Raw genomic sequence first — 7,728 nt, 5'->3', positions numbered from 1 at the left:
AGAGGAATGTTTTTGCCTGGTGGAGCCTAGGCAAAACAGGGAGTGGTGGCTCCCTGTTTGTGGAGAGCATTCCACAAACAGGGAGCCACCACTGAGAAGGCCCTGTTCTCTTGTCGCCACCCTCCAGAGCTCTTGTGGAGGAGGCACATGAAGAAGGACCTCAGAAGATGATCTCAGGGTCTGGGTAGGTTCATATGGGGAGAGGCAGTCCTTGAGGTATTGTGGTCCTGGGCCGTTTAAGGCTTTATAGGTCAAAACCAGCACTTTGAGTTGGGCCCAGAAAGCAACTGGAAACCTGGCTGCCGAATTCTGTACCAGCTGAAGTTTCCGAACCACTTTCAGAGGCAGCCCCACATATAATGCACTGCAGTAATCTAACCTAAAGGTTATAGATACACGCTCTCACACACATGTAAATGTTTTTTAAAAAACAAGGTTAAACATATATATTAGTCCCCGTTTTAAGCAAACACAGGGACCCTGAGCTTCCTAGAATATTTGAGTGTTTGGCCACGGCAAAATAAGAGGCAATCAAGTGACAATGGACACGTCTGCACATAACGATAAGTCCAGCCACAGAAATTTGCTGGCTCCTTTCTGGAGAGTAGAGCACAGTGACTTTTGATCCCCTCTGGTCCTTTTAGCTAAGTGTGGCATGACAGCCAAGCCAAGGTTTGGATCGGCGTGTTGTCCAAACTGGAGCTGTGCTTAAACTCCTTCCTCAGTCAGTCAGTAGAAGATGGTGAGGATCCAGGGAGAGGCACCATCTTTCCGCCTATGTTTCACTTCCAGAGATGAAACTTGAGGTCCTGTTTGTTGGGATGCGACCAGGGAGACAGGGGCAATTGGCAGGCCCCCAGCTGGCTCCAGCCCACTGGCCAGCAGCTGGGCGAACTCTGGTTCTCAGAAGAACATCAAAACTGTGACTCAAGCCTCAGAGACCTTTAGAGACTGAGCATGCAAGCTAGCAGAGATAAGAACTCTTTGCAACGGAAGGGCAGACAAAGGCATATGTAAGCATATTTACAAGCATTTATTCAGCATTAGAACAAAGGAAAAACATGTCTGCTTCCCTTCTTATCCAAGCAAAAAGCGTAGGCAAAAGCTATATACAATGGAAGTTCCCAGCAGACTGTGCTGGAAGTAAACAGACGTGATATACAACAAAACTCTACATGCCTGTTCTAAAGGTGGAACGGAACTATATCTAACACTTTTTGATGCTCCTACTTCAAACCCTGGAATGGAAGCAATGTGTTCATCTCCCAGAGGCCTCTTGGGCTTTTCTTGTGCAACACCAAGCCTTTCTGATCTGCTGCAGCAAAAGCAGTTGAATGGATACATAGCAAAAAAAGCAAGAGGGAAGATATGTTTTATTTCAAATGCTCTGGGATAGCTCAGTCGGTAGAGCATGAGATTCTTAATATTAATCTCAGGTCAGGGTTGTTGTGGGTTCAAGATCTATGTTGGGCAAAAGATTCCTGCAGTGCAGGGGGTTGGACTAGATGACCCTCGGGTCCCAACTCTAGGGTTCTGTGGTTTTTTTCTTAGCACTATGCAAAAAGCCTAGAATGACATGGGCACCCCCTAGTGGGGAATTCTGTCCTCATTGGCAAATGCTCCCCTAAGGAGATCTGCATGGGAGTTTCAGCGATCACTCTCTGAGCTCTGATTTCAAGCTCATTATTATCCTGCTACCTTTGCGGGTGGCGCTGTGGGTTAAACTACAGAGCCTAGGACTTGCTGATCAGAAGGTTGGCGGTTCGAATCCCTGCAACGGGGTGAGCTCCCGCTGCTCGGTCCCTGCTCCTGCCAACCTAGCAGTTCGAAAGCACGTCAAAGTGCAAGTAGATAAATAGGTACCGCTCCAGCAGGAAGGTAAACGGCGTTTCCGTGCGCTGCTCTGGTTCGCCAGAAGCGGCTTAGTCATGCTGGCCACATGACCCGGAAGCTGTACGCCGGCTCCCTCGGCCAATAAAGCAAGATGAGCGCCGCAACCCCAGAGTCGGCCACGACTGGACCTAATGGTCAGGGGTCCCTTTACCTTTACCTTTGGAAGACATAACCAGAAGGACAGCATGTACAGCAAATGGGTAAATGGTTGCACAGGAGGTTTTCAGCAGAAACTGGAATGGGTCACTGATCCCGATTGAAGCCCCACTGTCTCCCTTAAGGGGAAAAAAGGAGGTAAGGAGATGGTGCAAAATTAGATACTTGTGTGTGTAATCAAAATAAAATTGTGCTTTGCTCAAGGGCCCACAACTTCGATGAGAACCAGCCCTCCGTATGAATTTATTTGCCATGACTTGTACACCACCTGTCTACAAACTGCAGTCAAGGCATCTTAAGAAAGAGCACAACGCCATGGTGTAAAAAACAACAATGCGTCAGTTGTTTGTTTGCAAATTTTTCTATACCACTCCATGAAATGCTCTTTCTGTTGAAGAAGAGCATAGAATCAGATAATTGTAGAGTTGGAAGGGACCCACAGAGTCATCTGGTCTAACCCCCGGCAAGGCAGGAATCGCAGCCCTGTGTGTGCATGTGCGCCCCCCGCTGTTCAGCAATAAATGAAGGTAAGGGATATTTTAAAAAGGTCCAGTATCAGAGGCCACAGAGGGATGCGGGTGGCGCTGTGGGCTAAATCACAGACCCTAGGACTTGCCGATCAGAAGGTCAGTGGTTCGAATCCCCGCGACGGGGTGAGCTCCCGTTGCTCAGTCCCTGCTCCTGCCCACCTAGCAGTTCGAAAGCACCTCAAAGTGCAAGTAGATCAATAGGTACCACTCCGGTGGGAAGGTAAACGGCCTTTCCGTGCGCTGCTCTGGTTTGCCAGAAGCGGCTCAGTCATGCTGGCCACATGACCGGGAAGCTGTACGCCGGCTCTCTCGGCCAGTAAAGCGAGATGAGCGCCGCAACCCCAGAGTCGGCCACGACTGGACCTAATGGTCAGGGGTCCCTTTATCTTTATCAGAGTACCAACCTGTGGGAATCACTAGAGGGAAGACTGTTGTTGCGTCTGGATTCTACTTGCAGGCTTTCCAGGGGCATTGGGTTGGCCACTGTGAGAACAAGATTTGGGCTATGTGGGCAACTGGCCTGTTCAAACAGGTAAAAAAGGTAAAGGTAAAAAACCCCTGGATCATTAAGTCCAGTCAAAGGCAACTATGGGGTTGCGGCGCTCATCTCACTTTCAGGCCAAGGGAGCCGGCATTTGTCCACAGACTGCTTTCTGGGTCATGTGGCCAGCATGACTCAACCACTTCTGGCACAACAGGACACTGTGATGGAAGCCAGAGTGCACGGAAATGCTGTTACCCATCCCGCTACTGTGGTACCTGTTTATCTACTTGCACTGGTGTGCTTTCGAACTGCTAGGTTGGCAGGAGCAGGGACCGAGCAACGGGAGCTCACCCCGTCACAGGGATTCGAACCGCCGACCTTCTGATCGGCAAGCCCAGGAGGCTCAGTGGTTTAGACCACAGTGCCACCCAAGTCTTTTGGTTCTAACAGGGTCTGGGTACTGGCAACACTATTGGTTTGTCTTATTTTAAAGATGTAAGCACAAATTGTGGTTCTGTAATGACGACGCTTTAGCTGTGATTCCTGCATTGCAGGGGGTTGAGCTAGATGACACTTCTATGAGTCTATGAACGTACAAATCTGTTCCTTTTAATTTTTTTCAAAAGGCAGATCAGTCAAAAGTACAGACTTATCTAATGCACAGCGTGGTTTTCACCCTCTGGCAGATGGATAACTGACAAAGTACTTTGATTGCACTGAAAGTCACAGAGCGTTCCTTATTTTGAAACACTGAAATATAATATTTGAACACACACACGCCCCCAAAATGTGGGATGAACGAACGATTGCCAGGAAGACGTGTCAACGTGCAAGCAAATCGTGATGAATGCACAGTCATGCAAACTCCTTGCAAAGCGCCGGGGCTCAAAGAAAGCCCCACACAGACCGGGCAGGATCTAGCCTCCATGTCAGATTTGTGCGAGCCAGTCAGAATGGCTGATCAATACACAGGCTGTCCCATAGCCTAAGGTAGGATTCTGACCACCAGGCCACTACGACAAGGCCCACATAAACAGCCATGCAATGAATCCCCCCCCCAAGCGTAGAGGGGCCTCTTGCCTCCCCACGATCCGGGCGGGAGAGTCGGAGACATTTGTATTCCAAAGTCATCATGCAAAAAGTGTTCAATTATTCATTCCGGCTAATTGCAGCACAGAGCCTGAAATGCACATTAATCGCCTCATCAGCCTGAGAGCCGTTAGATGAGGTCATCTCTTTCAGCAAATTGGTTCTCCCCTCACCTGTCCTGATCTTGCAGCAGCTGAGCTTCTACCTCTAATGTTAAATATAAGAGAGTCTGTGTACTGGTCCAGTAAACGCTTCCGCTGCGCCACCAGCAACAGTTCTCTTTGCAGAGCATTAATTAAGTCCAGTGCAGAGATTCTTGTTGCAGTACAAGCTTCAAAGTCTCAGCAGCAAAGAAATAACGACACAGGGAAGCCTGTCTTTCCAAAGACAGGTTTATTGCAGAAAGATAACAGAAACACCTCTGAAGCTTTCAGACTTTTTTGCTTCACGCCCCACAGGCAGAGAAAACAAACACTCTTGATATACTGAGCAACTTAACAACTTAACAAGCTTGACTACTTAAAGTCACATGACATTGCTAACTTGCCAGCGTCTTAGGTTTCACACCCTAACAAAATAAGCTGGAGTTCTTGTTATTAAATATACCAAGAAAAAAGCACACCAAGAACTCAGGCCAATAACGAATCATTGTTTTATACGTATCCTTATGAGTTTGAGTTTGTAATCTCTGTCTGAGTTTGTAATCTCTGTTTGAGTTTGTAATCCTTGTCAGAATACATACTTTTGAATGGATTCATTTTTGCTACAGTTGGCTATTGATTTGTGCGTAGGGACCACTCCCACTATTGAAACTTATATTGGCCTGAGTTCATGGTGTGCTTTTTTCTTGAGCTTCTACTTCTGACACCCATGCAAAAGAATCCAAGGAGGTTTAGGAGAGCAGGCAGTGCTTTTAAGGGTGATTCCCAATGGCAAAGTATCTGCACAATAAAAGGTAAAGGTAAAGGGACCCCTCACCATTAGGTCCAGTCGCGGCCGACTCTGGGGTTGCAGTGCTCATCTCGCTTTACTGGCCGAGGGAGCCGGCGTACAGCTTCCGGGTCATGTGGCCAGCATGACTAAGCCGCTTCTGGTGAACCAGAGCAGCACACGGAAACGCCTTTTACCTTCCTGCTGGAGCGGTACCTATTTCTCTACTTGCACTTGGACGTGCTTTCGAACTGCTAGGTTGGCAGGAGCAGGGACCGAGAACGGGAGCTCACCCCGTCACGGGGATTCGAAAATACTGTGTCCCAATGACATCTTACAGGACCCAGACAGGAGCATAAGAGCCTAGGATGAGCACAGCTGCTGGATCAGGCCAAAGGGGGCCCATCTACTGCAGCATCCTGCTCTCACAGAGGCCAACCACATGCCTGCAAAAGCCCACAAGCAGGATCTTGTGATTCCCAAGCACACTGCCTCCAGCAATGGAAGTAGCACAGCGAGTACATGGTTTGACTGTTGGATTAGGACCTGGGAGATCAGGGTTCGAATCCCCAAGCAGCCATGAAGCTGACCTTGGGCCAGCCACTATCCACAGGAGCCAAGTCTATGAGGGCGAGGCCCCTTCACCCCGCAATAAAATATTTGAGGAGGTTGGGGCTCCCCAAAGTAGATGGGCATTGCCATTCAAATGATGTGTGCACCATGTGATCGATTATGTGGGGCGAGGCTTGTTATATTCCAAGTACAGTATTTCGTTCAAGTTTGCACCCCGTCACCATCTCTTAGCCCAACCTACCTCACAGGATGAAATGGGGAGGAAGAGAAACATGGGCACTACCTTGAGAAGAAAGGTGGCATATATATGTAATAAATATGAATGAGTTACAGGTAGGTAGCCGTGTTGCTCTACTGTGATCGAAACAAAATAAAAAAAATTTCTTCCAGTAGCACCTTTGTTGTTGTTGTTTAGTCGTGTCCGACTCTTCATGACCCCCTGGACCAGAGCATGCCAGACACTCCTGTCTTCCACTGCCTCCCACAGTTTGGTCAAACTCATGCTGGTAGCTTTGAGAACACTGTCCAGCCGTCTCGTCCTCTGTCGTCCCCTTCTCCTTGTGCCCTCCATCTTTCCCAACATCAGGATCTTTTCCAGGGAGTCTTCTCTTCTCATGAGGTGGCCAAAGTCTTGGAGCCTCAGCTTCAGGATCTGTCCTTCCAGTGAGCACTCAGGGCTGATTTCCTTCAGAATGGAGAGGTTGGATCTTCTTGCAGTCCGTGGGACTCTCAAGAGTCTCCTCCAGCACCAGAATTCAAAAGCATCCATTCTTCAGCGATCAGCCTTCTTTATGGTCCAGCTCTCACTTCCTAGTACCTTAGAGACCAACTAAGTTTGTTCTTGGTATGAGCTTTCGTGGTATCTGAAGAAGTGTGCATGCACACGAAAGCTCATACCAAGAACAAACTTTGTTGGTCTCTAAGGTGCTACTGGAAGGAATTTTTAAAATTTTGTTTCAAATATGAATGAAAAGTTGCCACTGACAGCCTTATCCTAAGAACCTGCTACCCAAATGCAACATGGAAAGCTGCCTCCCACCAAGTCAGACCTGGTCCATTTAGCCCAGTATTGTCTGCACTGACTGGCAGCAGCTCTCCATGCAGAGAGATCCTTCCCTGGAAGCTGCCAAGGTGATTGCTCTGCATGCACTTTCCTACTAAGTTCTGGATGCACCCCTGCATGGCCACAGGACTGATGTCTTTTTGTGGGCACTGTGCCTTTCACAGTGGATGTTCACCAGGTGCAGCTTTCCTGTGCGTCTGTGCTAGGGAAGACTTTCCCATTTAGTTTCTTCCTGTTAGGCAGCTGCTGGAGACAGCAAAGGAGCTAAGTCTCAGCTCACCAAGTGAGCAAGCCTGTTCATGCCGAAGGGTTGCATGTTGCCGCTGTTCAGCTCGTGCGCCGCTTGCAACATTCTGCATTTGGAGCTTGGAAGGCTCACCTCGCTTCCCTGGAAAAGGCGGCAGCGGCGGGACTTTCCTGGCACAAAGACACCCCACACCAACATCCCAACACCACACGCTACCTGCTTTGAGCTGCCACCAGGTGGAACAGGTAGCTTTAGAACGCTTTCCATTCCATTCTGATTTATTAGGCATTTTATACTTAAAAGTCTCAAAATGTGATTTGCAATACAACATAATAAAACACACATTGAAAAACGCAGAGTGACAACTAGCGTACAGTAACAGCACATACACCCTGGAACTCCCTGCCGATTGATATCAGGCAGGAGCCTTCACCATATTCTTTTCAGCACCTGCTAAAAACATTTGTATAAAAACAATGTATTTTCATATTTTTGAAACGTTAATATTTCATTTGAATTTTTTATTTCATTTGCATTTTTATTGTTTGTGAGCTGCCTTGGGGTGTCTTTTTTTTGGCCAAAAGGCGGTATATTAATTATTATGGAAATTGCAGGGGGGGGTCATCTTTAAAATTGTTAAATGTTACAAATATTATGCCTGAATGTATCCTTTCAACTTGACAGCTCAGGGAAGTTTACCTAGCTTTAAAAATCATATAGAAAACTCCTTTGCCAGTTTCCTCCATTCCAACACTATTTTGCA

The sequence above is a fragment of the Podarcis raffonei genome, chromosome 6, assembly GCF_027172205.1.
Source record: "Podarcis raffonei isolate rPodRaf1 chromosome 6, rPodRaf1.pri, whole genome shotgun sequence".
NCBI lineage: Eukaryota > Metazoa > Chordata > Lepidosauria > Squamata > Lacertidae > Podarcis > Podarcis raffonei.
Note: the sequence above shows the minus strand (reverse complement) of the source record.